At 37.5% G+C, this 12,019-nt stretch overlaps 1 protein-coding gene across 2 annotated transcripts in view; it reads right to left on the bottom strand.

The window, feature by feature from the left end:
• Positions 1 to 12,019, bottom strand: part of CHRM2 (cholinergic receptor muscarinic 2) — a 201,015-nt gene that overhangs the window by 105,203 nt on the left and 83,793 nt on the right. The window lies entirely within an intron of this gene.

Raw genomic sequence — 12,019 nt, 5'->3', positions numbered from 1 at the left:
ACCATGCACTTTTAGAGTTCACGAAACTGGGTTCTTTCCCCTCCCCCCCTCAAAAAAAATAAAACCCTCCTAAATTCAAATAATGTAATTGGGAAGAAGAGGAAATAACAATTCCCTATGCCTCAAGTTCCCACTTTTGTCTAACGAAAGAGATATGGAAGAGTCCCCTCAGTGATCTTTTTTTCCCCATTCACATTTACCCCCTGGAAAGTTGGAAAAGAATGGTGGAATCAAGCCCCCTTCAATGCATCCAGATTTTATCCAGCTTTCAAAGTTGATACGGGGAAAAGTTTTTCTTTTCTGCAAACAGCTAAAGCCTGTTCTCCAGAGCCCCTTTGATTTGGAGTGGGAGGGATCGGAGGGAGGATATTTTTACATTCAGTCAAGAAGAAGAAGAAGAAGAATAGAGCTGGAAGGGACTTTGGAGGTCTTCTAGTCCAGCCCCCTGCTCAAGCAGGAGATCCTATACCATTTCAAAAAAGGGACTGTCCGGTTTCTTCTTAAAAACCTCCAGAGATGAAGTACTCACTTTTTCCTTGTTATACCTTGTTTCTTTTCATTTTGTTTTTAAATCTGAAAAACCACTCAGCATTACTATGAAGTTGGACAGCTGCAGCATCAAAGCTGATGTAATAAAAAAAGAGAGGAAGAGGAGAAGAAAAGCAGCAAGCTATAAACTATTATCATTCCAGGAGAAATAATGCTAATTTGGTGAATGTTATTAAATTTAGTAGCTGGAAGATCAATGTGTATAATAGGCCAGAACACACAGTTGTAGTTAATTAGTCAGAGAGACTGCTGACTCATGCATGACGCAATCTACATTATGATTGGTTGCCATAATTACAAACGGGGGGAGTTTCCCTTTTTTCCCTCCTTTTTCCTTCTGTATGTCCTGTCTACTGTTTAACTTGTCTCGTGATCTTCCTGTTCCTATCTTGCATTTTTCTTTCTGCATGAGGACAAAGACTGCTATACATTTGAATGTTAAATCTAAATATCTAAATCAACCTGGTCCCTACTGCCCACTAGTGGGCGTTCCAGCTTTCATGGTGGGCAGTAGGTGTTTGCTGTAACTCTGTTTTATAAATTTTATAAAGTAAAGTTACTTCCCTACTTTATAAATCACCATTACTGTGGAACCAGTGGGTGATTAGAAAATTTTACTACCAACAGAGATACAAAAGTGGGCAGTAGGTATAAAAAGGTTGACTACCCCTGATCTAAATAATGCTAATAATAAATAATTAAATAATATCTAAATAATATCTAAATAATATCTAAATAATATCTAAATAATATCTAAATAATATCTAAATAATATCTAAATAATATCTAAATAATATCTAAATAATATCTAAATAATATCTAAATAATATCTAAATAATATCTAAATAATATCTAAATAATATCTAAATAATATCTAAATAATATCTAAATAATATCTAAATATCTAAAATATCATCCAAATATCCAAATACCTAAATATCTAAATACCTATCTAAATATCTAAATACCTAAGTATCTAAATATCCTCTATCCACAAGTTTGTGTTAGTGTCTCCGACTTCATCTGTACAGCTGCTACACAATTCCTCAACAGAATTTCCTTGAAAATCAAAGGATGACTCTTTAGTATTTATTCACTCTTTGACCCAAATGCTATATTAACAGAATTCCACCAGGGAGCAAAAGAAGTAGAAAACAAAAGTTAGGTCATATATATTGAAGGTATGTAACAGTAAGGATTATTTGCTCAATGATCAAGAAAACTGAGACTAAGAACTGCAATTGATTCAAGCACGGTCTTATACTGAATCAACAAAAATAGAGAATCAAGACCAAACGGCATGCCTAGAATACTGCATCAGTTTTGAACACCACATTTTGGGAAGAGCATTGTTCACGTTGGACCGGGGAGAGCAATGAAGATAACAAGGGACATGAAAAGAAAAACTTACAAGAAATGGTTGGCAGCATTGAGCCAAGAGAAAAAAACTGTAGAAAAACGTGATAGCTATTTTCAAATATCTGAATGGCTGTCATGCAGAAAATGGGAAAGAATTATTTAGAGTTTTCCAGAAGACATGACAAGGAACAATGGATTTAAATTACAAAGAAAGACATTTCAGTCAGTCACTGGGAATAATTTAGAGTTATTCAACAATAAAATAGGTTTCCTTGGAAGTTCTGGATCTCTTCTGCGGAGGTATATAAGCGTGGGTTGGGTGATGATATGTTGTGCATTCTGTAATAATGGATTTCTGCACTAGGCAGGGCATTAGACTCAATAATCCTTGCTGTCATTTGCAACCTTCAAATTCTATGAGTCTGTGAAGATAAAATGCTGGACAATGCTTCCCCAATTGAACACACCAAGGCATTTAAAGTTCCAGTTTTAGCATTTTGAAATTACAGTCCTCCAAACCTTAGGCATGCAACAAATTTTAAAGTCCTACTGGCAAATGATTGTAGTGAGAAAAGGATGGAACAGAGTTTGCTTCTTACTTCTTTTCTCCTTGCAGTCAATAGAAAGGAATATATTTAGACCACAAAACCCAATAACCTTTCAGCACAGAAAACGCCCCAAACCACTTACAGGTATTCATTGACTTATGACCACAATTTAGCCCAGCAGTTATGTTGTTAAGTGAGCTTTACCCCATTTTATGACTTTTCTTACCACATTTGTTAATTGAATCATTGCAATTGCTAAATTAGTAGCAATAGCACTTAGACTTCTATACTGCTTCATAGTGCTAACCAGACCTCTCTAAGTGGTATATCAGTATATTGTCCCCAACAATCTGGGTCTTCGTTTTACCAACCTCAGAAGGATGGAAGGCTGAGTCAACCTTGAGCCTGGTGAGATTCGATCTGCCAAACTGCTGGTAGCCAGTGATCAGCAGAAGTAGCCTGCAGTTCTGCACTCTAACCACTGCGCCACCACGGGCTCATTAGCAGGTTTATTAAGCGAACCTGGCTTCTCCATTGACTTTGATTGTTAGAAGGCCACAAAAAGGAGTCACATGACCCCAGGACACTGCAACCGTCATAAATATGAACCAGTTGTCAAGCATCTGGATGTAAATCATGTGACCATGGGGATGCTGCAGAGGTTATCAGTGTGAAAAAAATGATCATGTCATTTTCAGTGCTATTGTAAATTCAAACAGTCACTAAATGAACTATTATATGCCCAGGACTACATGTGTGGAAGACAAGGGCTGGTTTGTACTCATGGAAAGCTGATAATATGGGAATTGCAAGGAGAAAAAGGATCCTTAGCATTTTATACTGCAATATTCTAGGTCATACAAAGACTCCTAATACCAAATATTGGGGGAAGAAACTTCCCTCCCTGGATATGGTATTTTCTCAATGCGATTCCTTTGCACAAAACAGGTTTTCTTCTCTCTATATTTACTGGAAAGTTTGCTGAGCTCCTGTGGCCTTTAAATGGTAGCATATTGAAAGGTGAAACTTGATTAGACAGTTAGAGCACATACTGTTCATATCACAACTCAACAAGCACCAGCTGTGAAAAAGTACCACACCAACTGAGATCCGTATGCTGTAAAATTCCATAAATAATGATCATTTTAATAGCTTGCTTTCAAAACCTGTGTGTGTTAATCTGCAGACAGAAGGGAACTATGGGTACATCTCGTCTCATTGAAGTGTACCAGTTGATGACCAAGGCAAATCTAAACAAAACACAATGAAGCAGACAGTGTAAATGAGTAAAAATAAACAGTTAGCCTGGCATCCAGATGGTTGGGTTTTGCGAAGAAAAGTACCAACACTTAAAAGTGAAAGTAAACCAGCATTTGGCTTCTATGAATTTAATTGTGCAAGAGAAATTTTCAACATGTTCAGCATCTGATCTGAGATAAGCTGAAGCTATAAAACATCCATCTTTTATCAGAGACACAGAAACAATGAGAAAATGTGTACCTTGGTATTTTATGTTTCAACCAGAGCTGAGCAGGTGTTCAAATGTCCTGAGAACAACTAAAAAAAAACCCCTTTCTCTTAATCTAGTAAACATTTTATGAAAAACATGATACACTTCTGTATCTTGTCTGTATCAAAGACACAACACACATCTGTATCTTGTAGGACTGAAATCCTAAAGGACTACTGCTAAAGGAACTGCAGAAAAAAACACGATTACTACCAACCTGCCTTCCATTGAGGACCTGTATACTACACGAGTCAAAAAGAGGGCCGTAAACATATTTACAGACCCCTCACATCCTGGACATAAATTGTTTCAACTCCTACCATTAAGCGACACTATAGGGCACTGCAGACAAAGACAAGTAGACAGAAGGAGTTTCCCCCCCGAACACCACCACTCTACTAAACAAATAATTCCTTCACCACTGTCAAACTATTCACTAAGGCAGTGTTTTTCAACCACTGTGCCGCGGCACACTAGTGTGCCGTGACATAGTGTAAGGTGTGCGGTGGGAAAAACACCCGCCGGGTGTTTTTGCCTCGGGACATCTCTGTGTCCCGAAAGTTGCTTTCGGGACACAGGGATGCCTCTATTAAGTCCCTGCGGCCCCGCGTTTACTTTAAAAACATGGGGACCGCCGGGAGGTAGCGCACGCAGGGACGTCACTGACGTCCCATGTGTGCGCCCATAGCAACAATTGCGGAGGACCAGAGCAGCGAGGAGAACGCGCGCTGTCAACTTGGTAAGTGTTACCAGCGGCGCGTCTCCTTCGGTGTTCCGAGCACCGAAGTGGGGCAGTACACAGGCATACAGCCTTCAGTAATACACTGTATGGCTGAAGGCTGTATGTCTGTGGGGGAACTATACTGCACCTAATGTGGGGGAATTACAACCTATAGGCACAGAGTTAAATTTTTTTAACATTTTCTAATGGTGGTGATTTTTTCATGAAAAAAGTGTGCCTTTGCACAAAAAAGGTTGAAAAACACTGCACTAAGGATGCATTACTATTACTATTAGTCTTCTCATTGTTCCTATCACCCATCTCCTCCCACTTATGACTGCATGACTGTAACTTTGTTGTTTGTATCCTTACAATTTATATTGATATTGATTGTTTCCTGACTGCTTATTTGTACTCTATGACTATCATTAAGTGTTGTACCTTATGATTCTTGATGAATGTATCTTGTCTTTTTATGTAAACTGAGAGCATATGCACCGAAGATAAGTTCCTTGTGTGTCCAATCACATTTGGCCAATAAAGAATTCTATTCTATTCTATTCTATTCTTTGGCAATGTGCCAAGCTAAGCTTAAAGGAGTTTTAACTATGGCAACTAGATTTTCATGTATGTGTTTTGTTGCATGTTTACATTTATATTTATTCCATAACTGTCACTTTAGCAATGGTTTGAATTTTGTTTTCCCTTTTTGAACCTCCTACCTAACCTACTGAAGGCAGTTTTCTACATATTATTTATCTATCTACATATTTTCTGACTATAACACCATAAACACAGCTTACACATTATTCCTCTACACTAGTGTTTCTTAATGTTGGCAACATTAAGATGTGTGGACTTCAACTTCCAGAATTCCCCTACTAACATGCTGGCTGGGAATTCTGGGAGTTGAAGTCCATACATCAAAGTTGTCAAGATTGAGAAATACTGCTCTAGGAAATAATTCTTACATTTGCTGGAAATTACAAGAGCTTAAGTCTGAAAACTCAAAAGAGCATCAGCCAGAAATTCACTAATTTACTGAAACTGTTTGATCCAACGTTCTCCATTTGGACAGCGTATCTTAATAAATCAATAATCCCCTCCAGTCTTTTGCCATCAAATTAGAATAAAAGAATAACACAGGAGAAAAAAAATCTATCGGAGATTATTGAATATCCTTTAAACATCAGCAAATGTTCAGCGTCGATGTTGTATGAGGTGTCAACTTTCCCAATAAAGCATACCCCCCTGTAATTTTGTTTTTTGTTTTGGTGAAGGATCAATTGTTTAGCATGAAAACATCAGGGCAACAATACACTAACAGCACATTCCGGCCTGACGCACACAATAGCAGCCCACTATATGGCTAGCATAGTTCTCTTTTCCCAATCATTACCGACAATTTCGAAAGCTAAAAAGAAACAAATGACCAGTCAGCTGTTCATCCTGAACAGATTGCCATAGCATACGGAATATTGCTTACAAAGTATTGAGCCAACAGTGATGTAATTCTAAGTAGCCAAACACTCCTGTACAACAAACATCATAAAATACAAGAATCTATTCCCTGAAAGAGAGATAATTTCCCCATAGCTATCAGGCCCATTTTTCATTTCTCCCAAGGGAAAATAAAAGTTTGGGAAAGAAGTATTTGCAAAGCGCTGGAGAGAAATCCATTATTTGCCATGGCAAGCTGGTGTAAGGCTGGTTCTATCTGAACGCATGAATATGTTGGTCTTTCCTCATTTGAACTTAATCAAGGCAAAAACATGCCCAAGCAACATCTTTTTTCATTGGTGTCCTCATGGCATTGTCTTCATTTTATTTCCAGCACACGAATGAGAAAACTATATTGCATTGGGTGTTAAAAGTAATATTTTCCTCTTTATACTGATACCACCGAAAGTAGTCTCAAGATGTATAAAAGATGCGAGATTCTGTCACCTATTACCCTGCAGGGATTGCAGTAATAGAGGCAATAGATACAGAAGTACTACAAGCAACGGGAACTGCATTGCTGGTATAGTTTTCTACCAATTGAAGAACAGGGTAAAGAACACTTCAGGTCAGCAGTGGTGAAAAACTTTTACTCTTTCCAACTTTCCCACATTCAATTGGAACCTGTCTACATTTTATTTATTTAGTTAATTTGTCAAACATGTAAAAGATAACAGGTATAAGTATAAACATAAGAATGAACCAGTGGTGGAATTCGTTTATCTTCGCTACTGGATCGCAAAGTGAGCACGCTCACCCGTGCCACCTTCTGTGCATGCACACCGCCTTCTGCGCATGCACTGGAGGTCACGCGTTATGTCGGGGTGGGTGGGCGGAGCCTCCAGCAGCCACCACTACTGGTTCACCCGAACCGGTAAGAACCGGCAGAATATCACTACCGATATGAACACAGTAAATGGGTACGAATAAATGGGGACAGTAGAGCAGGGATGGTAGGCATGCTGGTGTGCTTATGCATGCCCCCTTACAGACCTCTTAGGAATGGGGTGAGGTCAACAGTAGACAGTATTAGGTTAAAATTATGGGGAAATTTTATATGATATTATATGATCCATATTTTATATGATACAAATATAATATGATCCATGTTTTGCTTAAAATGTGCAAAGAAGAAGAACTCACATTTCCAAATGGTATGGTCACTTTTGTAACAATTAGATGGACAGCTCAGAATTCAGCAAAAGCTCCATACATTCATTGATATTTATGAATAGAATACACAACAATTTTAATTCTGTATTTTAATTCTCACATATACTCTGATGTAGGAGCTGCAATGAAATGTCTCACATTCTGCAATTGGCAGCAGTAGAAAATGGCTTTATGAATCTCAAATATCTTTAAATTTGATTGAAAATGTTACTTTATGGGATTTTTTTTCGTTTAGAAACTTTAAATAACTCTTCTATTTGAAGACAACAATGCCATATTTTGTGTGTGTGTGTGTGTGTGTGTGTGTGTGTGTGTGTGTGTGTATGAATACATATGTATGTATGTATGTATGTATGTATGTATGTATGTATGTATGTATGTATGTATGTATGTATATATTGGCTAAAAAAATCCCAAAATAAAAGGTAAATATGCATTATAGATAACAAATGTATAATTTAAAATGTGAGAGTCTAAAGTTTCAGACCTCTTAGTTATCTTTTGATTGCTTTAGATCTGGCAAGTTTCAAATAATGAATCTTATAAAAAATCAATTGTCCTTGTATATTCTGCATTAAATACCATGAAGTACCGTTTTGACTGCATGCTACAAATGATCCAATATTAAATTTTAATGTGTATCAAGTACCAAATGTTGTAAAATATTATATCCAATAATACTGTGGAGATGTTCATGAGTAACCACAAGATGTATGTATTTTTAGAAGTCTGATGACAAAATCAAATAATGTTGTAGGTGTATTAGAACATGCTCCCAAATTCTCTATAATGTGTTGAATCATAGTTATCTTCACAGAAGGTGATAAAAAAAGCTGTACTGTTATACCTGAATGTCAGTCAAATAATAAGTGATCACATCGACCACATAAAACTGCCAGATATGTCTTCAAATCATAGTGGTGATTTTTTCCCCCTGACTAACATTTACAGTGAATAATGAGAAATAACTTCATTCCAGCTCAGAATTTGCTGTTTTCAGCAAATTTTCATTGCAGTTTTAGACTTTTTTAAAAATAAGATTCATTTCCTGTTGTTTCAATACTATCATTCTCTAAACCAGAGGTAGTCAACCTTTTTATACCTACCACCCACTTTTGTATCTCTGTTAGTAGTAAATTTTTCTAACTGCCCACCAGTTCCACAGTAATGGTGATTTATAAAGTAGGGAAGTAACTTTACTTTATAAAATTTATAAAGCAGAGCTACAGCAAACCCCTACCGCCCACCATGAAAGCTGGAACGCCCACTAGTGGGCGGTAGGGACCAGGTTGACTACAACTGGTCTAAACCATTGCTTCTAATACCCTCATGGTTAATAAATATATTTTGCTGAGAAAATAAGAATAAAAATTATTAAAATTTGAATCTTGCATTTGCTTGATTTCATCCCAAGTGCCATAGGCAACAAAATTAGATAGGCTGCTATCACAGCAAACTGTATGTCTAAATGGTTGATGACCATTTATATGCAATGTTGAATAATCAAAGTATAGATTAAGAACAAAGAAGATGAACCTGAAAAGGTACAACTAATAAAGCTAGCTGTGGTGATAGCATTGAAATGGCATGGTTTTTCATTTTTCATTTTTGCTGCATCAATTATGCCAGCAATGAAAGGAATATAATAAACTGCAATGCATTCAGAAGGTCTTAGTATTCAAATATCAAATTCAATACTGTCTGGCATTTCGTACTGTAAGAACTACTACACTTGAATGATAGGAAAAATAATATTCAAAAGGCTTAAAATACACACTAAATTATTTACAAATCTGTATGAAGATTGTAATGAGATTCCCCCAAATTCAGTTTTGCCCTTTCTCAAAATTCAGTAATACTGGCAATGATCCCAAAGCATCATCATCATCATCATCTTTTCGGTTGGGTTTAGAATCACCTAAGGCAGGGGATAAGAATATTGTAGCCAAGACTTTATTTATGACTCACAAATGGGGCAGATTTGTAATACTGAAATTATTTTTCCCCCATCAGAGAGAGATTTTAAAATGAAAAAAAAAATGGATATTTTAAGCCAGAGCATTCTCATAAATCCCCAAATTAAGCTAATTCGCCCTGTTAGGGAATTATAGGGCAAAATAGATTTCTTAAGTTTATAAAGGATTAAGTCAATCATAGCACCCCTTAAAGACCCAAAAGTCCAATTTCTATTCCAAAGAGTGAAAAGGAGAAAAGGCAAAAAGGAGGCATTATATCCCTGAAAGTCTTACACTAATTTTTACCCTTAAACCCTCTCATTTTTTTTAAAAAAAAAGGCCTTTGTTCATTCTGGCAATATGATAAAGTCAATGTTCAATTCTAATATCACACACATATTTCCTTCTGCCAACAGTGATATTCTATGGTGTTTTTTTTTAAGGGAATATTTCACTGCTTCAATCTTACATAGTCCATATGCACACAATTCCCCTTCAATGAAAGCTATTCCACAATACTGTGATTAGAAGGAGCCTCATATGTAGCGGCGAACGTCTTTGTCCTTCTGTTGATCTGTCTGTCTTCCAGTTAAAAGAGCTGGATGGGTTTTGATGAAGAACGTTTGAAGACTTGTTTTATTCCTTCCCAACTGGCTGACTCTCCACAATATGGACAGACACCATACAATCCCACCGTCTTCAGTGCAAGGTAGCAAAACTACCAGGTGTTTAGCGGGTGTAGAAGGTTCAATTTGTTCCTGCTGATTGTGAACAGCTCAACAGCATGGAGTCCTCCAGGTTGGTGTTTCTCTATAATCTTGACCCACCTGGAGATCCATGGTGTCGAATCATGAACATATCACACCAGCGTTGTCTCCATGGGAAGATGAAACTTCTGAGCATCGCTTCATTCCCAGGAAGTGAAGTTTGTGCAACTACAGCATGACTCCCAAAACTTTTTAATCTAACCCGGCTATCATCCAAAGGCCTTGTTCTTAAAGACATTTGCATGAAGGAAGACCCATGGAACTAAATGGGAATTACTTCAGACCAACTATAGATGTAACTGTGTTGGGGGAAAAAAATCCAATCAACGAAGGCTTTTACAGAACAGGATTCAGCATGGAGGTGTAGAGAACATCAGCTATTTAAGCATAAAATAGTGATACTCATAGAAGAAAAAGCAAAAACGTTCCAGGTGAGCAGGTAGTTTTTTAAAAAAGCAATTTAAGGTCATATACTGTATTTGGTATATTTTTAGCTTTCAATTTCCTTTTACATGTTTCTTTCTGCTGACGGAGGTCATATTTATGCAAATTTATAATATGATGGACTTTGAATTTAGACCTCTAACTTTTCTTTCACCCTGCAATATATTCAATTTTTATGTATTTTTCTTTTTTTGTAATAGGAATTCTCCTACTCCCATGCTGAGCCTATATAAGTATGACATGACTATTCCCAACATTTTATGGGCCTGCTCGTTGTAACCTTGTGGTAAAAGAGATACATATTACCTCAAACAACAGGAACAACAGCAAAGTTGGCAACAACCCCATGGGTAAATTCAATCCTCGATATTGTACAACAGTAAAACAGTGTGATGCTAAGTATCAGGACAATGTGATCCTTTGCGTTCATTTCTAAACAGGTGGATAATAATAAAAATCAAATAACTTCTGCTTATCCTCGTCTTTGGGAAGGACTCAACAGGTGGATAAAACACCAAATCCAGTCTAAACATCTGGCCGATGATGCCACTAACCATAATATTACAGGTAATCCTCAGTTAATGATTGTGATTGGAGTTTAGCAATAGCAATAGCAGTTAGACTTATATACCGCTTCATAGGGCTTTCAGCCCTCTCTAAGCGGTTTACAGAGTCAGCATATTGCCCCCAACAATCTGGGTCCTCATTTTACCCACCTTGGAAGGATGGAAGGCTGAGTCAACCTTGAGCCAGTGAGATTTGAACAGCCCAACTGCAGAACTGCAGTCAGCTGAAGTAGCCTGCAGTGCTGCACTCTAACCACTGCACCACCTCGGCTCTGAGTTTCCCTCACTAAGTGATGTGCTGTAAAAAGGATATCATGGGACTACATGATATAATGGGATTGTTTAATGGTGAGGGATTCCCTTAACGGCAACAACCGGAAGTGTTCTAGTCCTTCCAGTTGGTGTCATTAAATAAATCCAACACCGTTAAACACAATATCATATGGTTGCCATTTGTGCCTCCTGCCGGCTTCTCCGTTGACTTTTTGCTTTTCAGAAGCCAAGTGTGGAAGTTGCAAATGGAGGTCACGTAATCTCAGGGTACTGCAATGTCATAATTATGAGCAGGTTGCTGAGTGCCTGGATTGCAGCCATATGATTGTGGGGGAGGCTGAGACAGCCAGAACTTTGAAGATCAAAGTCTTTAGTGCCATGTGTTCAACACTTCTGTAAATTTAAATGGTCACTGAATGAGTGGCCATTACATGAGGACATAGTTTGTTGAATTTATATGTTACCTGACTCCCAGCGACTTCTAGTTAATGGCCAGCAGTGCAGTTCCTGTCTGCAACTCTGCTCCTACACCAGTACAACTCAAAGCACTTTTTTGGGGGAAATGCACTCTAACCACTGCACCACTGAGGCTCTTAGAATTTGTTTCTGAACTTACTTTACTGTTATCAACAAATGATGGGTACAGTTATTGAT

This window comes from Thamnophis sirtalis, unplaced genomic scaffold (assembly GCF_051295495.1).
Source record: "Thamnophis sirtalis isolate CommonGarterSnake01/CBP01778 unplaced genomic scaffold, rThaSir2_p1.2 scaffold_9, whole genome shotgun sequence".
In the NCBI taxonomy this organism is placed as follows: domain Eukaryota; kingdom Metazoa; phylum Chordata; class Lepidosauria; order Squamata; family Natricidae; genus Thamnophis; species Thamnophis sirtalis.
Note: the sequence above shows the minus strand (reverse complement) of the source record. Positions and strands in the feature narration are given on the sequence as shown.